General features: G+C 44.4%; 1 protein-coding gene across 4 annotated transcripts in view; it reads right to left on the reverse strand.

The window, feature by feature from the left end:
* The window catches only part of SMAD1 (SMAD family member 1), a 79,473-nt gene extending 65,926 nt beyond the window's left edge, over window positions 1–13,547 (reverse strand). The window contains exon 1 of one of the 4 annotated variants that reach the window (XM_082636645.1): window positions 13,529–13,547. The gene's annotated coding sequence lies outside the window, so the exon portion shown is untranslated. Of the gene's footprint in view, window positions 1–11,785; window positions 12,071–13,023; window positions 13,314–13,528 lie in introns of those variants that run through there. The other 3 variants (XM_082636642.1, XM_082636644.1, XM_082636643.1) reach the window with 3 other exon arrangements.
* Window positions 13,548–14,236: the final 689 nt, after the last annotated feature.

The following is a 14,236-nucleotide window of genomic DNA, read 5'->3' on the forward strand; positions in this document are numbered from 1 at the left end:
TGCTCAAAAACCTGCTGAAAGAATCCACTAAGCTGGAGGTGGGCACAGTGCAGGAGCTCTACCAACTACATTAGATTTCCTTCCTAATCCCTTGATTCTGAAAGGCGATCCCAATTACTGAAGAAATACACTCAAAGTAAGACGCTATGACGTGAATAACGATGGCTTGTTGTTTAGCTTTTCATATAATCATAGTCTCCTCTTACCAGTAAGATTGCTTCTGCACAGCAAACACTGACTTAGATGGTTCTCTCTCCCTCCCCGAAACAGAGCCCAGCACTGGATGCATGAAACGTTTGCTGAATTGATTAATATTGGCTCAACAAAAAGCAGAACGGCTCAGTGAGGATGCACCAATTTTATAGGAGGCTTTCCTGGAATACAGATCAACGTCTCAGCCTGCACAGTATGACAAGACAGAACTCTTCAGTGTTTCCATGCAAATAAATGCTACAAATACAGCTTGGATGCCAATCATTTCAAGGATAATCAAATTAATTTTGCTCACAGTTTAACAGAAGGCCATTTGAAACCCATCAAACGTTCTCTCGAGCTTGAACAAACTGAATAGAAGTCCTGAGCGCACAAACACGAACACTGGGAGAATAAAGAGGTTGTTATTAATTATGCAGACTGCAAAGCCAGCAACGGACACAAAGCAAAACAGGAAGCCGTAACAGATGGGACGCAAGCTATGTACAGGCAGCTGTGCTGAGCTGTCACAGGGCTAAAGGTGTAATTCCTAAAGCGACACTCATTGTAGCATTACCACTCCCTCCCACACAAAGCTACCCATAAAGGGCTTCCCTGGTGGCGCAATGGTTGAGAGTCCGCCTGCCGATGCAGGGGACACGGGTTCGTGCCCCGGTCCAGGAAGATCCCACATGCCGCGGAGCGGCTGGGCCCGTGAGCCATGGCCGCTGAGCCTGCGCGCCCGGAGCCTGTGCTCCACAGGGGGAGAGGCCACAACAGTGAGAGGCCCGCGTACGGCAAAAAAAAAAAAAAAGCTACCCATAAAATTAAAGACCCATTTTGATAAAATTAAGACTCGTGTTGCCGGCATTCATCCTCCCTCCCCAACTTTGCTTAAAGAGTTTGAAGGACGGCTCTGACCAATGCATACCAGTTCCGGCCCCCTACTCCCAGTCACCGTCCTCTGAAAGGACTTAAGAAAGAAGAGGCGGGGGTAACTGGCCTGTGGCTGAAATTGGTGGTAAGCCTGTGGGTGAAATTCAAAAGCCTTTTTTTCCCCCAACTCTGAAATATTTGCAGATCACTTAAGAGAGAGGAGATGGTGGGTCAGAAGATGCTGATGAATCCTCTTCTGTCGAGTGGCCAGGTAAACACTCAAGGCTGAGGTAAGACTGAGTGTACTTCGGTTAGGTAAGGACCCTACCAATAACCACCTTACGGGCAGCACACGAGAAGCCCACGACCTTAACTACTACCCTTAAGAGACAATCTGGGAAATCAAATGCTAATGCCTAACTTTACATTTTCTTCACTTTATAAGAGGTTTTACTATGTGGGAGAACTTCTTATTTCAATAACTTATGAACCAGTCTAGCTCAATAAGAAAGACCATGTTCTAAGACCATCACTGTGTCTCATATGAATAAGAAAATGCCACTACAAATCAAATCTAATACTGCAACTCAGATGGGAGAGAAAGAGGCCCACTTTGATGTGCTCTATGGAGCACTGGTATCCTTAAAAGTTCACCGATCATGCCAGCTGGTTGAGAACCTGCATAGAACTGAGAGGCCCTAAAGCGCTGGGAACACCTCACATTCCAATGAGGAGCCTCCTAGCCCAATGTCATGAGGGTAGTGGGGCAACATCAAGGAAATGGGATGGAGATGGCCTGTCTCTTGTAACTCCAGCTTACATTCATTGTGTACCTCCTTGTGACCCCAGCTTCTCTTAGGAGGCAGGGAAATTTTGGCTTCCTTTCCTTCAGTGGGAAAAGCCCAGTTTCCCCAGACTGATCCTTCCCGCTCCACAAAGAATGATACAATAAAGTAAAAGAGAAGACATCGTCCCCATTCCAGTGAAGAGTCCACGTCTATTAGTAGTTTGCATTTCATTCATTTGTGAATTGTTCCTGTCCTTTACTAATTTTTTTAGGAGCCCAGAATTTCATTTTTTTTTAATTGAAGCATACTTGATTTACGTTTCAGGTGTATGTATACACACACACATATTCTTTTTCAGATTCTTTTCCATTATAGGTTATTCCAAGATATTAAGTATAGTTCCCTGTGCTATACAGTAGATCCTTGTAGTTTATCTATTTTACATAGAGTAGTGTGTACCTGTTAATCCCAAATTCCTAGTTTATCCCTCCCCCGCTTTCCCCCTTGGTGACCATAAATTGGTTTTCTACGTCTGTGAGTCTTTTGTAAATAAGTTCATTGTATCATGTTTTTAGATTCCACATACAAGTGATATCATATGATACTTGTCTTTGTCTGCCTGACTTCACCTAGTATGATACTCTCCAGGTCCATGTACCAATTTTTCTGTAGGGGTGGAATTTCCTATTGATTTTAAAAGTTTTTTTACAAGAAGAGTAACTTGCTGCAAATTTGAAAGGTTGTATTTTTGTGTGTGGTCATTCAAGAGTGTGTGTTTGGTCACATAAATGTTGTCAAATCTATAAATTTTTCCTTTATGGTTTCTGCCTTCAGAGCCATGTTTAAAAGAGCTCTACAGGGACTTCCCTGGTGGTCCAGTGGTTAAGACTCCACACTCCCAACGGAGGGGGCACGGGTTCAATCCCTGGTGGGGGAACTAAGATCCCGCATGCCACAGTGTGGCAAAAACAAAAACAAAAACAAAAGAGCTCTACAGGCAGCTATTAGTACTACCCCCGCCCCCATACCCCCATCTCTTGAAAATGACAATTCAATCAATGACAATCGAGAATCCATCTCCCCCTTTCCTTCTGACACTATGACAAGAATCCACGCCAGTATCTTTCTTCACTGAGTGTGTATTCTCTAATGAAGAAAAATTTTTTTAACACTAATGAATAGTGTAAGAAAAATCCAAAGATAAATTCACAATACTTACTTTTAAAAGCTCTGGGCAACTTTAAATAGCTTTTTAAGATCATTAAAGGGCATTCTTCTCTTAGTTCAATTACTATACTTTTCTTAAAAACCTTTAGCTGGCATTGTCAGGGAAACGCTCCATCTACAAATTCCCAAACTTGATATTCCACAATTTCATTATCGGGATTCCCACTGCTTAACCCTTCTCAGTTTATTTAATCCATTAGACTCCTTATAACCTGTAATCCCTTATCTAGATTGGATTCGATATTGCTCTCATTAACATTCTAGACTCTACAATCACATTGACTCTTACAAATATTAAATAGCTAACATTTTCCAAAGGCTTATTATGTGCCAGGTCCTAGGCTAAGTCCTTTATGTATTCTGTACTTCTCTGACTGCAAGATGTACCCTCTCCTAACCAGGAAGTTTACAGTCAGTGGTATGTTGTGCCTAAATGATGGTTTTTTCCTCAGTAGTACATGAAATAGCACCTTATGATTAACAGCGTCTTAGATGAAATATGGAAGGATAACTCATCTCATCGTTCTATCAATCCTGAGGCTGATACTATTATCTCTATTTTTCAGATGAGGAAAGTGAGGTTCAAAAGTTAACGGTCAAAAAAAAAAAGTTAACGGTCACAACATTGTAAATCAACTATATTTCAATTCTAAAAAATTAGAAAAAAAAAGTTAATGGCAGCTTTCCCAAACTTGCCCTAAAAAAGCAAGTCATTGTTGGGGACTGGGACTTAAACCCAGGCAACCTGACTCTAGAACCTCATTTCTTAGCCTATTTTCTATCCCTCAGCCAGAATCATCTCTGCCAACTTTTCTCTCCAATCTTACTTTCAGGCACCAAGTTACACTAAAAAGCAACGATTACTAGTCTACTCTACAGCCACATCAAACCTCACCCCAGGCTTCCTCCGAACTGTTCAGCCTCTGAATTCACCATAGATTTCCTGGCACAGCACCTACAATGGTTCTTCCAAAACTTCTCCATTACTCTTAAACTTCCAGTACCATTTTCTGATTCTCCCGGCTCACCATCCCAATGAAGGGACTGACTTGCCTCCGACACTACTGGGAAAACCAGCGCAAGCTGACATGAGCTCTGTGCCATCTGCTCTCCTCTCTCGGACCCCATTCCGCTTCCTTCTCAGACAATCTCCCTCCTTACCATGACTAATATTTTGTCACCTGCGCTCCAGATCACTAACTCCATCATCTCTGGTTGCTTTCTGTCCATTAACTTCTTTCCCTCAACCTTCAAATAAGAAGTCGTCTCATCAATTTTGGAACATAAGTCACTCGAGGGCATAGAAGACGCTGCTTCTCATTTCTTAATATACTCAGTCTCTTCACCTCAGCTGCATTCACTTGATTACCCTGACCTTCCCTCCTTCACCCTGAACCATTCAACATGTCACCCTTTGAACCTTCTTCTGGAATCCTCTTCCCTTGGCTTCCTGGTTTAACTTCTCCTCTGACCCCATACCTTTCTTCCAGTTCCTTCTTTTGTCTACTTCAAACATGCCTCTTCTTTCTACCACTTCCTAGTTGTGGGCATCAATGGAAGATTCAATCCACCAGCTCTCTGTTTCTCTGTTCATGATCCTCTCCAAATACTCATCCATTCCCGGACGTTCCACCATCATTCCCAACAGATCACTTCTTGGCATCTACGTAAAGCTCCGAGCCCTCCCCTAGGCTTTAGCTTAGTTATGTATCTCCAACTTGCCTGTAGAATACTTAGATACCCCACCTTAAATTCAACCTGTCAATTCTAATTTATCATTCACACAATTTTTATTCCTTCCACAACCAGTTCTTCTCTATTCTTAAGTAAAGGCTTTATTAATTTTCCAGCCACTCAGGTTGGAAACTTAAGAATAATCTGACACCCCTCTTTCCCATTACTCTATAGCCAAATAACCACCAGGTGTCTTTTCACTCACAAAGCCCACCCCATCAGAGAGAGAGAACTCAAAGCGCTTTCTTATCAATCTCCTGGCATATGGACTCTACCCTCTCCAAACTGCAAGTTCAAACACCTTCTGTGACTTCCCAGTGCTTCCTCATTCTGGCACGCTGAGGTCCTCAAACGCTCATCCTCAGCGTAACCTTTCCAAACACCTCTCCCAGCTCACCACACGGGACCCCATCAGGAATACCCTCTGTGGTCAGTCAGAGCTGCAGACTGGCCTCCAGATCTGTGCTGTCCAACGTGATAGCTCACTGTTAAACAGGTGGCTATTTCAACATGAATTAATGAAAATTTAAAATGCAGTCCTCAGTTGCACTAGCCACATTTTAAATGCACAACAGCCACTCGCGGCTAGTGGCTATGGTGCTGGACAGCACAGATACAGCGCATTTCCATCACTGCAGAGAGTTCTCTCGGACGGCGCTGCTCCTGTTACCTCGAGCCTTCCACGCCGCGACTCTGCCCAAATGTCTCTTCCTTCTCCCGGTGCAAAGCCACACGTCCTTCCACATGACGGTGGGCCTCACGTGAACTGTCTGTACAACTTACCCCTATATTACCCTGCAACAACTCTTGTGATGTTGCATTTAGTTTTTCATTTTTGTGGGTCTCCTCACTAATTACTGAGCCCCTCTGAACTAACAGATTCACTAAGTGAAGCATATGCTCATTACCACACTGCATCAAAATGATCAAATAAGGAGATATTTAATACCCCTCTCCTCCATTAAAAAAACATGTTTTCCTTCAGTCTAAACAAAAGATCTTGCATTTAGCTAACTGAATAATGACTTAATTTAACGCCTAATTATAATACTTGAAAGATAATGAGTTCCCTTTTCTTCTTGTGGTATTCGAAACTGAAAGAAAAAAAAAACTATAAAGGTCTGAAATACTTCCACTTTGCATAAGCACACCGCAAAGAAACCACAAAAGATAGACACGGAGAGGAAAATGAATGAATAGTTTGCGTAACTATACCCTAACTATCTGGAATTGTAGGAAAACATATAGTACAGCTGCCCTAAAATTAAGGGGAAACTACAAATAAAGCATTAAAAAATTACACGTATAAATATATTTTTGAATCAAAAGCTAGACCCCTCTATCCTCCTTTTCACAAACATGACATAGTGAATATTTATTTTCACCGTGAGCTCAAAAGCATATAGATGCATAAGTAACTGCTGTGTACGTTGTATGTGTTCCTTGAAATCCAGGCTTGTCTGTCTCAAGAAAATTAGTTAAGAAATCAATCCACCAACCATAGACCTGGGTTCTATATAAGGCTCCTATGTGAACACTAGGAACCAAGCAGAGAGATTTGGGAGAACTGCCAGGTATGGATTCCCTCAATCCTTAGAGAGTTTGATGCTTTATCTTCAAGAGGGAATGTTCTCTAAAGTTCTGATTTTAGCTTATTAAAAAATCACAGGGCTTCCCTGGTGGCGCAGTGGTTAAGAATCCACCTGCCAAGGCAGGGGACACAGGTTCGAGCCCTCGTCCGGGAAGATCCCACATGCCGCGGAGCAACTAAGCCCATGCGCCACAACTACTGAGTCTGCATGCCACAATTACTGAAGTCCGCGCACCTAGAGCCTGTGCTCCGCAACAAGAGAAGCCACTGCAATGAGAAGCCCGCGCACCACAACGAAGAGTAGCCCCCGCTCGCCACAGCTAGAGAAAGCCTGCGCACAGCAACGAAGACCCAACGCAGCCAAAAATAAAATAATAAATTAATTTAAAAGAAATCACAAAGATGTTAGATTAAACTGCTCAAATACTGCAGTTCCCAGTATCAGCCTAAAAGCCCAACGCAGTCATTGGAGCTGAACTGTTTTTGAAAGATTGGCTTTTCCCATCTGAAAGACAGCTTTCCTTATGCAAATGAATTCTACAGGGCCCGCTCATTTCTGCAAGTCAGCCAGCAATAGCTGTAAATGTTACTTTTTTGCCTAGGACTAGTAGTACATCTCTAAAACTGACATTATTTTAATAATGAACACCATAGTGAAGATTTTGACTTAGATTTTAAGTAAGTACATTCATGCAACTTAGCTTTTTTTTTTTTTTTTAAAGGCAGTAACTCCAGAAGTATTAAAAATACTTCAGGTATTTTTGCAGCAAATCAGATGACAGGTCACCAGATTAGCCTAAATAGTTGCAGTACGACGTAATAGCAGAAAAGGGGGATAAAGAGTCAAGAAATGTCAATTTGAGGCAAAATGGAGATGCCTCTATTTGTTACCAACGCACTTCCTGCTAATCTTGGTACCGAAAAATAAGACCACAGCCTCCAGGCTGGTGAACACATCAAGGTGCTATGCGGGTGGGGCGCCTGGAGAGGGCACGGAGCTCGTGGCGCCCTTCCCCCATACCTTGCCCTGTGCATCTCTTCCATCTGGCTGTTGAGTTATATCCTTTCATAATAAACCAGTAATAGTAAGTTTTTAAAAAAGAAAAGAAAAACCACATACAGAAGTACAATTACACAGAACACTTCATCAGCCTCAATTTTATAACTTTATATTTCATTTTATAACTTTATATTTCATTTCTAAATTTTTATATTTAAATTATCCCTTTTCTCCTTAGACCTTTCCAATTCTCTCCCTAGTACCTCTTAACTCCTTCCCTAAATACCCCAATCTCTGACTTTTGGTTAGGAATATGATTTGTTTTTGAGAGCCAAAAGAGGAGATTTGTACAGCAGACTTGCCTAATTTAATTTGAACTTCGTAGAATCTCAGATCTACCATTTTCTAGTAAGGTCCCATTGACTAAATCAGGCATAAGGCGTTTCTTTTCCATCTCTAAAATTTAAAAAAAAAAAATCCATTTTAATCTGTTAAAAACATCTCTCTGAGGTTGTCAGACTTGATTCACACTCAGCTCAAACAATGTTGGGTACAAAAAGTTAATATCACGCCAAAAAATTCTTCTTTCCTCCCCTCCCCAATTAACACTGGATATGCTCAGACCAAAGGCCCAGGAGCACAGCGCGTGAGGAAGGAAAAAACAAACAAATGGGAACTTGACAATGACAGTGATCCAGGTGCAGGCTTTCCCTCCTCCAATCACTGGATGGGTGACTTCAGGCAAATCCGCTATCTTCCCTGGGCCTCGGATTGCTCAGCTTGATAGGAACATCAAAGTAGCTTTTAACACTCAATATCTCTATTCTTTGTAAAGGAAATTACAAATCAGTGTTTATGAACACACTTGGCAAGGCAGTCCCATGGATGTCCTTCACCTGAAATTTGGGTACTTCTGTGCACACACAAGTTTACCAGGGCATATAAGCATTTTTGGATTAGAGGATGGGAGCGTGACAGGGTATCCAGGGTTTCATCAAATTCTTAAATAGCCCTGACGAAAAAAAATAAAAATAAAAATGACTGAACTGTAAGACTATACAAAAATAGACATAAATGTAAAAAAAGAAAAAAAAATTCCAAGGAATTTGCAATGAACTGTTTGCATCTCAAAGGTGCAGTGTTTACCAGCTAAAGAAGACTAATTTTAATGAGATAAACTGAACTACTAGAACTTTCTTTTTTAGTACCATCAGCTTGTGATTATACAAGAAAAAAGCAAGGGGAAAGTGACAGGAATTACCCAGAAAAGCAGAGATAAAACCAATTTGGCTTTGAAATGCATTACTTTTATGTCAGATTTAGTCTTCCAATTATGTTCTGCTTAGAGAGGTGTTAACATTATGTTTCCTTTCTTAAGCAGTTAAAGGAAGACAACAGAAGATGGCCCAGAAAAGCACAATAGAAGGCAAAGTTGTCTAAAAGACTAAAAAATAAAAGCAAAGTCATGTCTATACCAGAATAATAAAGCCCAGCAGAACAGTGATTATTCAGGTATTCTATATATATATATAGATATATAGATATATATATTTTAAAGTGAGGGGCCTTCCCTAGTGGTGCAGTGGTTAAGAATCCGCCTGCCAATGCAGGGAACACGGGTTCGAGCCCAGGTCTGGGAAGATCCCACATGCCGCGGAGCAACTATTCCCCTGCACCACAACTACTGAGCCTGCGCTCTACAGCCCACGAGCCATAACTACTGAGCCCACGCACCGCGACTACTGAAGCCCATGCTTCAGCAGAGCACGCGCCTAGAGCCCGTGCTCCGCAACAAGAGAAGCCACCGCAATGAGAAGCCCGCGCACCACAATGAAGAGTAGCCCCTGCTCGCCACAACTAGGGAAAGCCCGCGCGCAGCAACAAAGACCCAATGCAGCCAAAAATTAATTAATTTTTTAGAAAAGTGAGGCTCTAGAGTGAGCTTGCCTTGTTCACTTCATGGCTAAGAATATAATCACTAGTTATGTGGCCTGAGGCAAGACAATGAATCACTCAGAACTCAGTTGCCTTACCTGTAAAACGTGACAACAGTACTTAGGGAAGTTTTGACACTTAAATGAGATGTGAGTATTAAAGACAAGGACACAGAAAAAAAAATCAGCTACAATTACTTCTCCTACCCAAAGCTCTAAATCAAATTAGAAGCCATGACACCAATGATAAATATGACTGACAGAAAAGTCAGCCTCATTTTATGCAGCAGCTTCAACTGTCACTTCCAAACTCTTTTATTTTAACAAGAGCAACTAGGAAGTAGCAAAATTAATTGATGTATTTCTTTCTCCCTTCGACCTCACAAACTCATCCACAGAGGTTCCAAGTAGAGAAGCAGCTGAAAGGTGAGTAGAAAGTGAGGATGAGGAGAGGCAAAAGGTCTAGAGCAGCACTGTCCAACAGAACCTTCTGTGATGATGGGAATGTTCTATATATACATTCTCCATGGTGGTTGCCGCTAGCCACATTAGCTACTGAGCATGTGAACTGTGGCTAGTGCTACTGAGATGAATTTTTATTTTAATTTAATTTTAATTAATTTCAACTTAAATACCCACACATGGTTATGGCCACCTAATTGGACAGCACAGCCCTAGATGACCCATAAATGGAATAAGGATTGCCAGAAATTTAAGCAAAAAATAAGAATCTTCTTTCCCTGAACTGTTTACATGTTCAATTCAAATATCTCTGTTTCCAGTGGAGACCTGGTAACTATGATTAAAGAAATAACGTATCAGCGTTTGCATCAATACAGTGCAACTCAGTGTTAATAAAAGGATCAGAGATGTGAAATATGTGGTCCTCTGATATTTTATAAGGTCCCTAAGGCCAAGTTAAATTCAAGCTCACATGAAGCATGATTCAGTGCATGGACCAGAGCTGGAAAGGTCCTTATCGGCACCCTCAAAGCATCTGTTTCTCCACTACCAAATGGAAAGCTACTTAGACAATGCAGACTGAACATGCCTTAATTTAGCTTCAATTTTTTCAGAAATTCAGAGTTCTGTAAGCCTTTCCCCTTTTCAGAAACACTAGCGTTCCTTGCCAGTTTGGCCTTTCCACTATAAACAAAATCCATGTACCACCCATATCTGAAGGATAACGCCAGACTCCTGCTTAGCTGCCCCTGTAATATGGTTTAATTATGATGACTGAACTAATAGGCTGACATCATAGACTTTTACAGGCTGACCCCATGTCATCCTGATGTATCATTTTGCACCAGTTCAGTGCTGTAAATCAATTTAAGATCTCAAGCAGGTTGAAAAGGCTGGTAATGATGCTTTCTCTGCCGTCTCTGGAGACTCTACATTATACACAACTTACATTATTTATAAAGCCTCAATGATGCTTCCATTAGCCTTGTAAGACTACACAAATGAGATCTTTTATACACACACAACTTGGCCTTGATTATGTAGGCGACTGCAGCTTAAATATACTCATCTAATTACACTCAAGTTTATTCTTTTCCACTGTAACCAAGTTACTAAACCCAGAATTACTAGAAATAAAAATTACAACCTGCAATTTAGTTTTCAACTAATAAATGTATTTGGGAAAATGAGACTTACTTCCTCTTAATGCTTTAATGAACTTAGTAGAAAAAAAATTAAATTCCAAGAGGTGTAAGAAGTTAATATTTTAAATTGCCTAAAAACTGTCATTTCTCTAAAACGCAAAGGTCATCAGCGCTTCAAGGGTATAAAACCAAAGGATACTGCAAAAAGGAAAAATGTATTTGGTTACATACCTATGCTTGGAGGGGTCAAAACTAAATCAAGGACAAATCCCTACCCTCAGAAGCAACCTGATCCTGCCTGGATCCTCCAGAGGCTCTGACATCGCCCACCTCTAGAAAACCATCTCCCACGACCCTGGTTACAGTTTCCTAAGAACTGCAATATTACACAAATGTACACCATCTGCACAGAAATATCAAATTACTGCAAATGGGAAAGAGGGAGAGAGAGGGGAGGACAAACATTTAAATCAGTTACAGCACATTTAGGCCTGGCACCTCCATCAGAATTAACACTTATGCAAAATATTTATACTAATTGAAAATCCCGGGGCAGTGCACACTGATTCTGCCCTGATTCTTTTTAAATCGTGGTTCTAATACAGCTCAGCTACCTCCAATAAAGCGTCAAGCGGTAATGAGAAACAAGATGAAAAATCAACATGGGCAGAGAACAGTTTTCTCATTGTGCTACTGAATGCATGTTATCCACGGCAGGTAATGAAAGCGAGAAACGTTCTGAAATAAAGGCATTTGGCGATTGAGCTGCTTGCTAGGAGTTTCAGTAAAAGGAAGCATATACAGAGATCAGGCAACTTCTGTATCGTTCCACCTACTCTGAAATTTCAGCTACAATGGCAAGAGAACCTCAGCGGAAAGAGGCCGGCTGTCACAACACTCACGACAACGATGTTTTCTCGGGAGAGGGTTCGGAGACGCGCCTCGATTTTCAGAAGGGAAGCGCCCGGCCGGGGATCTTGCAAGTGCACTGAAACATCGTCCGCGCCGCAAAATAAACAAAAGCCGCAGCTACTGTAGTTGTAAGATCCGGCAGGCATTTGTTCCCCCTCCCTTCGCAAAGTACATCAGGGAAACGCTCTCTCTGGAAGCCTTCATATATATTAAGCAACTAGAAAAACAAGCCCACGTCTGTCTCTCTCACACCCAACACCCGCCCCCCCCGTTCCTGCAGAAACCACCCCGAGAAACACTAACAAAGACCGGGCGCAGAGTAAATGAACAGTTGCTGCACAGCGAACTCTCAAATACACAGGCAGTGAGGCAATCAAATCCGGGAAAGGGAAAGGAATGAGACGACACTCGGAGACTCCGGGGGGTGTAGGCGGAAGAGAAAAAAAAAAAATTACGCGCGCCGCCGCCGCCAAACCTTTGAATAAATGAGAGGGAATTTCAGTGCGAACTTTCCTTGACCTCGACCCCCAAGACGCTGCTGGGGGGCACAGGAAGGAGCCTGGCCCGGACGCAGAGGGACTCAGGGCACCGGGTGTCCCTCTTACAACAGCCCCGCTCCGCGGAGAGGGCAGCGCCGGCGGCCGCCCTCCGACTCCCGCAGGGGTCGCCCGGGCCGGCGCGGGACACAATGGGCCCGCGGGCCGCGCCGACGGCCCAGGCTCGGCTGCAGGAAGGGAAAGGGAAACGGGCGGCGGGCGGAGGGGGAGGGTGGCCGCGGAGGGCCGGCCGCGGGCAGGGCCGGGGACCGAGGAACGCGGCTTCCCCACCGCAGACCCAACAAAGACGCGGGGGGCACACGGGCCCGAGCCTTGCCCGGCTGCCCAGGCGCGTGAAGAGGAGGAGGTGGCAGGCTTGCTCCTCCGAGCGGCCGGGAGGCGCCATCATGGGGGGGGGAATCCCCGGTCCGCCCCACGCGGGGAAGAGCCCCCTCCCCGCCGCAGCCCGCGCCGCCGGCCCCGCGCGCGATCGTGGCCACCCGGCCGGCCCGCGCCCGCCCCAGCCCGCGGCGGCAGCGGCGGCGGCGCTGGGAAGCCCGGGGCGCCGAGGGGAGGGCGGGGACGCGACGGAGGGGAAAGTTGGGTTCGGGTCTGTTTCGTTTTACCGGGTTGGCTGCGCGCCTGTCCACGCGGGCGCACGAGTTGGCCGGGCGAGCGGGGTGCCCCGCGGCCCCGGTCCGGCCGGCCGGGCGCTGCGCTCGCAGGGTCACTCCCCGCGCCTCGGCCCGGGCTCAGCGGCTCGGCCTCTCCTTCCTCCTCCCGCCCGCCCGCTCGCACACTCGCTCGCTCGCTCGCTCGCTCCCGGAGCCTGGATTGATCTGGTCGCGCTGGCGTCAGGGAGTCGGAGCCGCCCAGCCTCCACTCCTCAGCTGCCAATACCCGGCGCACTCGCCCGCCCGCCTGCTCTCTAGCTCGCTCACACGCGCACTTGCGCGCGCCGCCGCTCCCGCCGCGGCTGCGCGACCAGGGATCCTCTCCAAATTCCCGGCCCCGCCGGCGCGAGCGCTGGGCCCGCCCCGCGCCTCCAGCCCCACGCCCCTCTGGTTCCAAGGAGAAAACACCACAGCCCCTGCCTCCTTTAGTCCCGGGGGAGCGGTCTCCGTACTTTACCTGCCGGTGAAGTTCCGCGCTCAATGTTTATTTTTTTGAAATGTTCCTAGAACACGTCCACCGGGCCCACCCAACCGCTCTAGAAACGTGGAGTGCGTTTTGACAATTACCTTTCGAGCCTCGCCTTTTTATGTCTAGTTTCATTGCCCCTCGCTTACTCCTCAATGATTTGCAAGCCCTAGAAATTGCACGTACCCAAAAATGGATAACCTAGTAACTATTGCATGTGCTTGTAACAAACCCTGAATCAATACGTGTGTTTTATGCCAATTCGGGATCTAATGATTCCAGTTGGTTACCTCGCTGCTCCAAATAATGACAGATGCCACAATAGAACTTAAAATTTTTTTGATCGAGTTTCTACAATCTTCTAGATGACACCAACTTCCCAAAATAAAACCGAACTAGCTCCCACATACCTGATCTGGGTAGACATTGAAAATTTTTTTATAAGATTTCATTTTTCTCTTGGCCAGCTCTCTGGAAGCTGGCATGAAATCTTGGATAATTACCATAATGCTGAGTTATGTTAGAGGCGAATAATTATTCTGAGGAATAAATTTCACATGTACCAAAAGAACCATTACCAGCAATATTTTTTTAAAAATCCAATTAATGGTACTCTCCAATTGTTCACGTACTTTTACACGTGCACATTCCATTTAAAATTCTTATTTATTAACTATTTTTAAATTTCTGCATTCCATG

Source organism: Mesoplodon mirus (genome assembly GCF_964341445.2).
Source record: "Mesoplodon mirus genome assembly, chromosome: 2".
Classification (NCBI taxonomy): domain Eukaryota; kingdom Metazoa; phylum Chordata; class Mammalia; order Artiodactyla; family Ziphiidae; genus Mesoplodon; species Mesoplodon mirus.